Source organism: Balaenoptera ricei, chromosome 1 (genome assembly GCF_028023285.1).
Source record: "Balaenoptera ricei isolate mBalRic1 chromosome 1, mBalRic1.hap2, whole genome shotgun sequence".
NCBI classification, from domain to species: domain Eukaryota; kingdom Metazoa; phylum Chordata; class Mammalia; order Artiodactyla; family Balaenopteridae; genus Balaenoptera; species Balaenoptera ricei.
In genome coordinates this window covers 85,523,147-85,537,243 of record NC_082639.1, presented here as the reverse complement: position 1 = coordinate 85,537,243, position 14,097 = coordinate 85,523,147, and positions in this window count along the sequence as shown.

The window sequence follows — 14,097 nt, the reverse complement described above, 5'->3', positions numbered from 1 at the left end:
CTGCTTTGCAAATAAGATCATCTATACCACTTTTAAGATTCCACATATATGCATTAGTATATGATATTTGTTTTTCTCTTTCTGACTTACTTCACTCTGAATGACAGTCTCTAGGTCCATCCATGTCTCTACAAATAACCCCATTTCATTCCTTTCCATGGCTGAGTAATATTCCACTCTGTATAGGTACCACATCTTCTTTATCCATTCCTCCATTGATGGACATTTAGGTTGCTTCCATGTCCTGGCTATTGTAAATAGTGCTGCAGTGAACACTGGGGTGCATGTGTCTTTTTGGCTTATGGTTTTCTCAGGGTATATGCCTAGTAGTGGGATTGCTGGGTCATATGGTAGTTCTATTTTTAGTTTTTTAAGGAACCACCATACTGTTCTCCATAGTGGTTGCATCAATTTACACTCCCACCAATGGTGCAAGTGGGTTCCATTTTCTCCACACCCTCTCCAGCATTTATTGTTTGTAGATTTTTTGACGATGGCCATTCTGACCAGTGTGAAGTGATATCTCATTGTAATATTGATTTGCATTCCTCTAATAATTAGTGATGTTGAGCATCCTTTCATGTGTTTGTTGCCCATCTGTATGTCTTCTTTGGAGAAATGTCTATTTAGGTCTTCCACCCATTTTTTGATTGGGTTGTTTGTTTTTTGGATGTATGAGCTGCATGAGCTGCTTGTAAATTTTGGAGATTAATCCTTTGTCAGTTGCTTCATTTGCAAATATTTTCTCCCATTCTGAGGGTTGTCTTTTTGTCTTATTTATGGTTTCTTTTGTTGTGCCAAAGCTTTTAAGCTTAATTAGGTCCCATTTGTTTATTTTTGTTTTTATTTTCATTACTCTAGGAGGTGGTTCAAAAAAGATCTTGCTGTGATTTACGTCAAAGAGTGTTCTGCCTATGTTTTCCTCTAAGAGTTTTATAGTGTCTTTAATCCATTTTGAGTTTATTTTTCAGTATGTTGTTAGGGAGTGTTCTAATTTCATTCTTTTACGTGTCCACTTTTCCTAGCACCACTTATTGAAGAGGCTGTCCTGACTCGCATGTATTTTTAAATACATAAAGTCTCACACGTAAATTTCTTTTTCTCACTTAATATGAGTGAGACAGAATGATAAACTTGTCCTTCACATCCTGATTCTTGTTCAATGCTGAAAATTCGACCTCCATAAGGTACAAGCCTTTATTACTAACATAATTCCTGAGAACACGCTTGTGTAGAAGCATCTTTTACTCAGCACAGTGACAGCAATGGAAGGCAAGTGTAGCTACACCAGTGAAATCTCCCTCTCGAAAACTACAGATTCTTCTAGGAGCGGACTCAGGCCCATGTCTCAGAATCATGTTACTTAAAATGTCATGTGTATTAATTCTATTTTGCTTATTTCATTAAAAAGCATCAGGTGGCATTAGACTATGAGGAAACCTCTGACACATCAGTCCATAAATAGTGCCCGTCCACTTTGCTTCTGAGCTTAGTTCCCTCAGCGCAAGTCCCAGACTCCTCCAGAAGGTCATTCGGCAGGACGCCACAGCTGTGCTTTGAAGAAAGGTGCTTCTTATTCCCGTTGACTTCCCATTACAATTTTATCTCACTCTAAACTGATATGAAAATCCAAATTAAGGTTGATATTATTTACTGTAATAACATTACTTTTGCTGAAATATTTATAATAAAAGTTTTCCAAACAGTCACTTATTTACTGGATTAACACAAATTTGATTTGCACACCATTTTTTCCCAATGTGTAAAGCAAGAAATAAGTTTTCAAGCCCTCTTTCCAATAGTTTTCTATAATTTAATGCTAACTTCAAGCAAATAAATTGAGTTGAGTTTTCTTTCATAACCATTCGGTAAGGGTTGTCTATCACTCCTTCCCTTTTTCCTGGGAACTTCTCGCTTCCTACTCCATCCACATACTTCTATGGACCTAATATGTTTTCAAATGATCCAACCCCTCTATCCCTAGTCCCATTTTATTTGTTCCAGGGAACAAACCCTTGGGAAATTAAACCAAGTTGTGTCCATAAAATATATTGTCTTAGATTCTTGAACTGGACATGAAGAAAATGAGAAAACTGTCTCCCTTTTGTGATTAAGATGTAAAATGTAAAACGTGTAAGCTATGGTGCTTCATGTTTCCTGCCATTTGGAAAAGGCCAGTGAGCAATAAGGGAAAATGAATAAAAGGAAAAGCAGATGAGGACAAAAGATATCCAAGAGTATTAGCTTCTCTGTATTTTTCCATGACTTCACTGTTCTATAGATCTTTGGAGATCATGACCCAATAATTTTTTTTCTTCCTTAAGTTATAACAAGTTAAATTTCTGATACTTGCAGCCACATGTCCTAAATAATATTATTTTTATTAAATAGTCTTTGAAATTATATTTTGATTGTAAAACAAACAGTAATGTGTAATTACCCTGTTCTGAAAAGTAGGTATAGTCCTTTTAGGAATCGGAATCAGATTGTAAAACTGCTAGAAATCAATTCAAGTGCTTACCAAGGAGACTGATTGTAAGACTGGCTGGATGTAGTTGTAGGTCAGCAGCCAGCTTCAAGTACTAAGAGGCGGCACATCCTCTTCTAAGGAGGGAAGCACTGGTAGAAATGGCCACTGTCACAGGGTCACAATTTGATGGTACAGTATAGCCATGATCATCTTCTCTTCTCTTTTTACCAAACTGAGTAGAAAGGAAACCCGGTTAATTTTATACTGCATAGTGGTTAAGAGCTTGGACTCTCAAACCAGACTTTCTGACCTCAAATCATGACTCAGTCACTTACTAGTTGTGTTTTCTAGGCAAATTCCTTAACCTTCCTGTACCTCAGTTTCCTTAACAGTAAAATGAGGATAACAGCACATTTGTCATCAGGTTGTGATAAACGGTAAATGAGTTAACTGTTACTAGTGCCTGTACATCTTTAAGCATTTGATGAATGTTAGCTATTCAATCTTAGTATTCTGTCCTTATCATCCTTATAGGTCCCCTCTAAAGTGATGATATAGGAGAGAATATTAGATTGTGAGAATGTGGACCACCTGCTAGCTGAAGGAGAAATCTGTGGTGGTCTAGAGAATCTTAGTTAAAAATTATAGGACCATGAATGGATCTTGATTTTTGTTTATGTTGAGTTTGAATGTTTATAGTACCTTTTTCTGGGAAAGGGTCCTTTCAGAATCTACTCAAATCTTGGACCTACAAAAACATTAAGAATCCCTACCAACATAAAATAAGTCATAGAGGTTTGAACAAATTAGAGATCTTAGAGCTGAGAATACGCTACATACAAGTTTTTTAAGTCTTAATGTTTCTATTCTATCTCAAAGAGACTGTCAGGGTGATGCTAAATAATGTTCTGTTGAGAGTTAGTAGTGGAGGGGAGGTAAGGGAAGGGAGAAAAAAGAGAAAAGAGAGGGAGCAAAGAGAAGAAGAACGTGAAAGATAGCTATTTAAATCAGTTAGGCCAGCAGGTTCGGCAATTTCACTCAGTCCCTATAAATCTCAGAGAGAATTGTGGATGGAATGTGAGAAGATGAAAATCTATTCCTTCAACCTGCCCCGGTTCTTACATGCCCCTCATCATGTGACTGTCCTTGCTCTGTTGACTCAGACTCTGGTGCTTATACATATATCCTTCTTGTGCATTATGGCCCTAAATAGATGACATCTACTGCCTCTGGTGTGCACAGAAATCTGATCTACACGACCTGGGATAAAACTGGCAGCTCTGGATTTCCTAAGAGGGTGTCTAGGTCTTTGATAGGGCAACTTCCTGAGGTTTTCAAGAGTAATTTTGATGATATGTCTCTCACCCTTCGTGATTATATTAGAACTTATCACTTAGAAACAGCCCACTAAGTCCTGTCTCAGAATTTAGTGTTCCACATTTGAGAATAACAAAGAATTATTGTCACGTGTTCTCTATAAGTTTATGTGCAATTATTTTCTGACCTGAGCACTGAGAAATCAGTCTAGGCCTCCCATTTCACAGCAGCAGAATGCCACCTATGTTGTTTCTTCTCCATCTCATAAATACTTGTAACACATGACTCTCACAGACTCAACAGTCCTAGCACTGATGGAACCCTTTGGGAGGAGATAAAATTATAGCACATTATTCTGTTAAGGACCTATTTGTCATTTTACATTTTGTCCTTGACATCCGGTTGTAGTAAGATCTCATGGAACATTTCTAGGAATGACTTGTCCAGTGTTTTTACTGTGATATTCATTGACAACCTAACCTCTGGCTGAGAAGCTTCAAGCACTTAAGATTTTCAAAGTTTAAACCTGAAATATCCAGTGCTCCTCATCTGGCTTTATCTCTCATCCTATAATTGATCTTAGTTTCCCTTTCATTAGTTATATCCCCAAAACCACATACAGTACATAATGTGATAGACTCCATTGAAAATCTTTCTTCATAATATCATAGCATCAACACAGAATCTGCCCACATGTCCCAATTCCCTTAGTCAAACTGAATACTCACCTTCTGAAGCATAAGCTTATTATTTCTGGTACTAATTTGCTTAAGAATATAGGACACAATTCATCAATATACAAATGAATTGGGAATTCATGTACTCAACCAAGAATTCACTAGTAGTGAGTTAGTGTCTTCTAACTTTTTAAAGAAAATGTTTTATAGCTAAGTATGCAGCTAAAAAACGTGAAACAAAAACTCATTAAAATCAATATTAAATTAACATGAAGCAGAATAGCAACTTTAGAAAAGTTAACCCCGAAAGTGTGTTTTTAAGAAAAATTTATTGTTTATTTGAATATGATATTTTAAATTCATGTATAACAGAAAATTAATAGAAATGCTAGGAACAAAGTAATTTTTCAGCGCTAACATCACTTAATCACTACTGTCCATCAATAGTCCATGCAATAATACCATGCAACATTTAGCCTGACCTCTTTCCTTTATGTGTAATTATCACCAGGAAAAAGTTCTACCTGTATCAGTTAACAGTTTTAAATTACCTCTATGTGATAATTTATGTTAATAGCATAATAGCATAACAATGATGGATAATGTGTACCAACATTTACAAATTGGTGGCAATGCGTTTCAATTACAATTCTCTTCATATCTCTGATCAGCAGCAAAATCAAATTAGCAGTGCAACCATTAGTTAGTGAATTATCCTCACATGTAGAGTCTTTACTTGGACACCCTTTCATTTGCAGATCTGCTCTAGAATTCTGAGTGTAGCAAAACTGGCAGGTGAATCAACCAAATCATGCACAGTACTGCTAATGATTTTTTTTTTTGTGGGTAGGGGGAGCAAGAATGAAAATAATTAGGAGGTAGCACTGGACATCTAAAGGACTCACTGGCTCAGGCCAAAAAGAGAACCGTGTTGGTATTACTCCGGAGTGAAATGGATTGGTGATGTGGAGTGATATGGAATGAATTGAAATAAATGAACCAATGGCTCATCCATCTCCTGTGTCCTGGCCACAGACCAAGGTGAGGTATACACGTGAGTCTCCAAGGGCAGCGTTTCAACTGGTCCTTATTGTATTAGGTTCCTTGGGAATACCAGTCACTCAGTACTACCTCAGATACTTGCAACATCTCAGAATTCAGGGGGAACCAAGACTCATTGTGAGACAGGGCTAGACCTAATAGGAGCAAATCAAAACTTTCTACTCAAAGGCATCCCTTGAAATGTCTAGTCCTTGATCAAATGCACCATCTACAGAAAATGCATTTATAGAAAATGTCCTACAACTGTGTGTGAAGCTAACAAATAATTGGCGGGTACAGCAGCACTCCTTACTCAGGTACAATCGCCAGCCAAATGGTTTAATATAGCGAACCCTGCATTCCTTTGGAGTGGAACCCTATCTCCTTCTTAGGTAAGACTTAAAACTGTGGGTGGTACCAGTTCTGGAAACATCTATTCTATTAACACCACATGGGGTAAGAAAATCTTTATGTTCATATCTCTTACTAGTTGCAATTTTTTCATGTATTTTACACATTCAGAATATTTTTGTTGCAAAAGGAGAAAATGTGTAGCTACAATAGATTTAGGATTTTCCCCCAAATTGAGGACTCTTAGATACTCTTGCTAACAGGGCAAAGTAGCCTGAAAAACCAAGAAGTTTATGTATCATAAATCAGAGGTTTCTAGCCTCTCCTCTGGATTGACCTGATATTAAAAAATTTCCTTACTGCTACTTCTACGTAAAAGCTGTCTCTCAAAGTCCATGGCCATAGTGGTTAAAAGCACTGGACATGTTTCCCCTCTGCCACTTACCGTGTGACACTAAGAAAATCACTTAACCTTGCTGTGTTTTAATATCCTCATCAGGAAATTGGGACAATAGTAATGCTACTTAATAGGATTGCTATGCTGATTAAATGGACTAACACATGTAAAGCCCTTAGAACCTGCCTAGAACATAGTACTCAGTAAATACTAGCTTATCTGTTGTTCTACCAAAGAAATACGCAATATACCCAGGGCAAGAACAACTTAAATATTCCAAACCATAGCTGCATTTTAAATAAATTACTGGACAGCTCTGGGTCCAGAGTTGCAGATAGAAGGAAAGCTCAGGTCTATGGTAGAGGAGGGGCACCAATGAATCTCTCTTTTGTTGTTGCTCCCAAACCCAGAGCCACTTGGAATCCAATATGGCAGCCCCTGAGAGCCTTGGTAGGAGACGATGCTCCACATGTGATAATACAGCGTTCTGAACCACCACAGGACCGAGTATAAACCAAATACACCTCGAATGACAAGCCTCTGTATCCTGACTCCATCATTCTCTAAAGACATTTAAGTCAGTGAACTGCTCTCATTCCTGGCAGATTAATACAAGCACAGTAACACATAGAGTTACTATACTGATATGCACGCATCACACACAGGTTGAAGGCTCACCATGTATTTTCATTATGTGCAAAATACATGCAGTCAGAAGCCCTTAGATTCCTTGGCTGGGAGATTTTGGAGGCCAAAATATGTCCTGAAGCTAGTGAGTTTCCATTTTTAAAGCATTATGCCTGTTGAGTAAAAGATAACATGCTTTTATACAGTCTAGGAAGTGCTGTGCACTCTGCAAACTTCCTTCATTTATTATTGCTCTAATCAGCAATCCAATGTACACAAGACCAGATTCCAAACTAAAGAATACGCCTTAGTGTCTGTGCTGCTACCTGAGGAGTTGTTATTAGGATAGAAGAAAGGTCTTGGGTTTTGAAATGCTTCTGTTTGAATTTTGGTAGTCATCGATTCTCAAACAGATAAATTTAGCATTTCTATTAATTGAAGACAAAGATTGTTATAACTGTCAAAAATAAGCAGGAGGCAGATTTTGTGTTTTTATCATGTATCTTTCTGGATGTTGTGCATTGGACAGGTTTGGAGAAAACAAATCATATTTTAAAAGCCATCGCGGAACTACTAGGAGGCACAGCCGAGTTCCTGCAATGTTGCATGTGCACGCTGACAGCCCCATCCGATCTCCGAGTATTAGCTGGACCAGCTAAGTGAGTGATGCTGCATAAAGATGAGGGCTGGGGTTGTTACGAATCACAGCTACCACAATATAATTAGTAACCCATTCTTGGTCCCACTCCCAGGTGGAAAGAGAAACCAAAGGGACAGAAAAAGAAAAATGTTTCAGATTCCGAAATAATGCTGGTCGTTGACAAGGTTTTGCTATGAGGAAGCTCCCCACAATCTCATCCTCCTGACACTGGCATGCAGCCAGCTGGCATTTCTGTGGGCTACACTTGAGAACCAGTGAATACCATGTGGGTGGTTGTCAACATTAGAAACAAGAAAAATAGAGAGGAAAAATGCATTGAGAGTTATAATGTCAACTTTCAGGGGCTTTTAATTTCTACCCAGATGGCACAAATATTCCTAGGTATTGGTACCCACACAGTAGGCATCCCAGAATGATAATTATAAAAGCTTTAAAGTTTACAAAGTACATGCACAGGCTCGACTGTGAAGGCAGGACTCTGCAGCCTGGGATCTGATGCGGTAGTGGTCAGGTGCACTGACCTTCTCACATAGCTGCTGGGGGTTTTGTTATTATTGTTGTTTTAGTTTGCACGTAGATCAGGGCCACCTGAACTAGTACAAGAGTCGAGTAAAATGGGAACACTGTAGTCTTCTCTTGACAGTGATATAACATGTACCTGTGTGATACAGCACATGATGTGTTTACCACTATTTCTTATGTTAGAATGAAACATTCATTAGTTATATACCAATGTCAGAAGTCTGTTATGGGGCCATTTTGGCCTCTGCACCACTGGAAGATATATAGCCTGAAACAAACCTGACTTTAAGTCCAGACATACCGCCTATCATGGTGCAGTTTAGGATCACTTGCATTTGATTTATTCTTCTCATTTTTGACAGGAGGACAAATATAATACTGATATTTATACAGCTGATATTTATGGATCGCTTACTATGGGCTGAGTGTTTTTCTAGTTTCTTAATATGCCAGATTTTGTTTCTTTATATTATCACATTTAGTCCTTGAAGCCACTCTCTGCAGTTGGTACCCTTATTATCCTCACTATTACTATTCATATTACTCAGATGAAAAAAATTCAAGAAAAATGGGGATCCAGATCACACAGCAATGAGTGATGCTACCAAAATTCTAACCCAGACAGTTTGGCTTCAGAGCTTTGGCCCTAACCACCATGTACATGGCCTCCCAAACCCCACTTCATGTGTATCTGAGATAGACAGGCAAAGAGATGAACATAGTGACCCAGAACATAAGAAGATATTTAATGAATGGTAGCTGTCAATATTAGCATACTTAACATCATTACTGCCATTATTTACTAACCTGTCTCCTATACTTTGCTCAAGCCTCTCAGAAAAGAAGACTATGTTTATTTCAAGAACAAAATAGACTCTGCAGAATCAGCAACTGAAAACAAGTCAGGAATGACAATGGACCTGTGGGCACCTCAACAGAGTGGGAGTTTTATATTATGTCAGTGATGCAGAGAAGATCGGTCCACGTGCATCTACTTAGAAAGATGGCGTCCATCCCCAGTGATATGAAATAGAGCATTTGCTTCCACTGTCATGTCTGAACACACGTGGGGAAGATGGATGTGTGAAGGAGAGGTAAATGTGGAGGTAAATAGAAGGAAAGGAGTGAGAGGTACTTGCCTTAAATTTCTCCTCATCATGAAGCATGAGTATGACACAAGGACGGTAAAAACCCCAACAGACAGATGTATATGCAGGCCCAGCTCTCAAAGATGTTATTTTTAGAAGTTAAAGAGGTGGAAACAGTGGGAGGCAAGTGGCTTTTGTTAGTGTTCAATCTCCTCATTCATGTCTACTCTTCTTGTGCCTTTGTATTAAACCAGGAGGCTACAGAAGGATAGGACTTTTCTTCTCAAAATATTGACCTGGGTGGCATGCAAATTGTGTCCTCACTACTCCTTCTGTGAAGCTTGTAGGGAGTGTGGGCAGGTTTGCCTCGTTCCCTTCCTCATGGGAAAGCACACAGATGTCTAAGAATTTTGTACTCAGCACCAGTACATACCCTCTAGGTCAACTAAATCTACTCCTACTTTTCCATTTTTCTTAGGCTTATGGTCAAGGGAAAAGGAAAATCAGTCAAGCTTCCATCCCCCATCCCAGCTGTGCATGCAGTGTTGCCAAAAGATAACTAGTGAAAGGTATACATTCTTCAAACACTTGAATTGCCAAGGACCAGCCATGCCCTGGCACATAAACACTATTTGCTGATAATGCCTACATTTTATCTCCAGTGTAGCCCTCTTTTCTGAATTTCAGGCTCACATACCTAAATGCCTACTCATCCTTTCCATTTAGATGTCTAACAGGCATCTCAAATTTAACATGTGCAAAATAGAACTTTTGATCTCCCCCTGCAAAACTGTGCTCTTCTCACAATCTTACCCATCTCCTTGAAAGGAATCTCCTATTTTTAAATTAAAAAAAAATTTTTTTTACTGAAGTATAGTTAATGTACAATATTATATAAGTTACAAGTGTACAATATAGTTATTCACAAGTTCTAAAGGTTATACTCCATTTCTAGTTATTATAAAATATTGGCTATATTCCCATGTTCTCACTCTCCCATTTTTTTTTTTCTACACATACAAACATGCACACCTTGGGGCTTCCCTGGTGGCGCAGTGGTTGAGAATCTGCCTGCCAATGCAGGGGACACGGGTTCAAGCCCTTGTCTGGGAAGATCCCACATGCCGCGGAGCAACTAGGCCCGTGAGCCACAACTACTGAGCCTGCGTGTCTGGAGCCTGTGCTCCGCAACACGAGAGGCCGCGATAGTGAGAGGCCCGCGCACCGCGACAAAGAGTGGCCCCCGCTTGCCGCAACTAGAGAAAGCCCTCGCACAGAAACGAAGACCCAACACAGCCAAAAATAAATAAATAAAAATTTAAAAAACAAAACAAACAAACAAAAACATACACACCTATACTACCAGTTAATAGAGGAGAATATAAATGTTAATCTAATCTGGTAAATTTAGATCCAATAGTTTAATTATTCCCTTAAGGCAGCTCAGTCACTTTTGGTATAACAGTCTCTTTTAAGTATTTTAAACTACCTTATCCTTGCCCTGCTATTTGTAAAAATGTTGTCAGAGAATATGGAGGAATGTAGCTAATGCAACCTAGTGCTTGTGCGAAGGAGATAGAATGTACAAATAACCCCGTGTCCTCTGTAACATGTGGTCTGGTCTTGTCTGTTCTGCTCCGTGAACTTAAGCTGCAGAGGCACAGTGCTTCTATCTCACAGTTTTTTGACAGTGAGAAGAGTCTGGTGTTCATTTCCAGAGTTCACAGTCCCAACCGTTTAAACTCATTCCCCGCATGCAGCTTGGAGTCTTTTGCTCCATGACCATCCCAACTTCTGGCAGTCTTCTGGCCTCTCAAGGCCTCTACATCCCCACACCAGGCCAGTTTTGCTAAGCCTTACAAAGGCCAAGGAGAGCCAGTGATGCTCCCTCAGCCTCATCCCTAAGAGTGATGGCACCATCATTTCTAAGCCAAGTTGGGCGGAGACCCACTGCAAAGATTGGGATTGTTGTGAGAGCCTGCATCCTCTCCCCACACCATGCCATTAGCACTCACTTCTCAGGATCACAAAATTATTTTGGTGATTCTTAAGTTTCCTTGTGCCGATGAGAAGTGGACCCAACCAGGGGCAGGAAGAACTCCTCACTCTATCTCAGGTCACCCTTTCCCCAAATCCTCCTGGAACAGAAGAGGCCAATTTTCGGGCTTCCCATTTCCTTTCCCCCCTGGCCTCCTTCCATGCCGGGGCAATGAGTCTCATGGCCTTGCTGGCTGAGGTAGAAGGGCAATCCTCTTTAAGTGATAAAAGAAACATCATGCTTAAAATCCTCTATATTTGGTCCTTGAAAAGTTAAATTGGAGACAGTAGAATGGGGAAAAAAAGTCTTATCTAGCTTAAAAAAAATCTAGATTTCAAAATGATCATCTAAGCACAAAGATACCATTTAGCTAATTAAAAGCTAAAGGACTCTTTCTTTTTGCATTCTTGCTACACTAGTTCTTCTTTCTCAGCACCCCCCAATTGCAAGTAGGTTGACATCTTGGACTGACTGTTAAACAACCATATATTGAACACTCATTCTGTGGTCGATGTGTGTAAAGCATATGTTGTAATACAAGCTTTACATACATTATCTTTTTTAATCCTCAAAACAATCCTGAAAGGAAGGCATTTTTCTTACTCTCATTTTACAAATAAGGAAGCTGAGCGTCAAATTGGTTAAGTTGCCCAAAAGGAATATATCTATATATAAGAGCCAGAATTCAGTCTGTTTGTCTTGTGATCACTGCACTATGAATAGAATCTTTTAAAATACACCAATGAGCTGTTAGTCTTTATTTTGAAAGTTCAAGGTAGTTCATTCCTCAAATTGCATTTACTTTGTATCATGAGATCATTTGTCTAAATTGTCTAATTTTTATGTGATAGATGCAAGAAATATAGGAAAGTAAGAAAAGAGGAAGGAAGAAAGAAGGGAGGGAGAGAAGGAGAGAGGGAGGGAGGGAGGGAGGAAGGGAAGGATCATCCATAGGACAATTTCCCAAAGACAATTATCTTACAAGTTCGGAAGAGTCACTACTGTGGTTTCCTGATTCTCTGTATGTGTCAGGATTTTAAAAATTGACATACACTACACTCAGAGATTTAGATAACAAAAACTTTACTAGAGACATTGTAAGATAATAGTTAAGGCAAAGCTTTAGAGTTATATTGCTGGGTTCACAGGATGATTTTGTGCTCAAGAAATGTTGGCTTTTATTGTTGTTATTACCATTGATGGTTTTCTTTGACGTGTCTAATCATCTCCATGAGCTTGCCACCTCATTCTGTAACAAGGAAATAAGTAAATTTTAATCCAACTAATAAATGCAGCCTGATCCATTGATTTAAAAAACATCTTAGGTAACTATTCCTTTTCCATAAATAGTCTTTCAGATTCTGCAGCGAAAACTCCTTAAGGGCTTTTATTCACATTTTTGCCTCTAGCACTTAGCACTGTGCCTGGAAAATAGTAGGTACTCAATAACCACTTGTCGAGCTTTTCTAAAATATTAACCAGAGCCTTAAACCAACTTTTACTATCTAGCACTCAACGCTGAAGAAAACGCACATATATTTGATCTTTTGGCCGTGACACAGAGAACCACTAAAAGCTAACATTTGCCACGCAGCCACTCCCGGTAAGGCACGTGCCAGCATTTAACTGCGTGACCTCATTCGATCAATCTGGTAACCCCAAGAGTTGGTGTTATTTTCTTCATTTTTTAATAGATGAGGAAAAGGAGGCCCTGAAAATTTGATTTAGATATCAGAGTCGCATAGCTAACAGTAAGTTGCAAGGTTGGAACTCCACTCTGCCTGACCCCTAAGCCAGTGCTGTCAACAATAGACTCTTTTGTCCTGCCCATCAGTACTTCATGGACTTAAGTACCTACCATAGGGGTCACCCAAGAGGAAGTCGATTGTTGACGGCAGCTCTTCTCTGACTTGTTACGGTAGGATTACTTGGCTCAACGTGGGAACCACCAGCCACCCTGGGCAACTGAGTGCTTGAAATGTGGCTGGTCCCAACTGCGATGTGCTATAAATGTAAGATACACACCAGATTTTGAAGGTTTAGCACAAAACAAAGAACGTAAAATATCTTGTTAATGATTTTTAGATTGATCCCATGTTGAAATTGGGTTAATTCATTTCCCCAATCCAAATAAAGTCCGTAGTTTAGTTAATAATATTGTGTCAATGTTAATTTCTTAGTTTTGATAACCTTACCATGGTTATGCAGAATGCTAACATGAAGAGAAGCTGAATGAAAGATGTCTGGGAATGTTGCATTATTTTTGTTACTCTTTTATGTCTAAATTTATCTCAAAATATAAAGTTTAAAAATTAGTTCCACCTGTTTCTTTCTACTTCTTTGAATGTGGCTTCTAGAAAATTTCACAGTGGTGCCTATGTGGCTCACATCATATTTCTATTCGACGGTGCTGCAGTAGAATCTCAAGCTACAGGAAGAACCAAAGTAACATCTGTACAGCTCTGCACTGTCAACTGCAGGCCCATGTTTAGAGATAGTTTAGTTTACTTAATAAGCAGTTTTATTGTTGGAAAGCTAATTGGGCCATCAGTTAATGCAGCCCCCATCACACCACTACACCGAGATAAGTAATGATTTGGCTTCAGAGGTCATCTAGTCAATCTATGATTCCAGGCAGAAATATACTAAAACTCTTCCTGGAAGACAGCCCTATTCCTCAAAACCTCCTGTGGACGTTTCTACCACCCCCCTTTCTTCACAGCATTGAGGTCAGGAAATGTTCCCTCTTTGCTCTAATAAGTAGGTATGACTTTATGAACTTTTATTTCTTTTATGTATCTTAGGGTTGTGAAGAAAATAAACTACCAGAAAAATAGCCTGAGGGCAGAGAATAGGTTGTGCTTTTTGTGCTTGCTTGAAAATGCTGTGAGTTGATGCTCATGCTTGA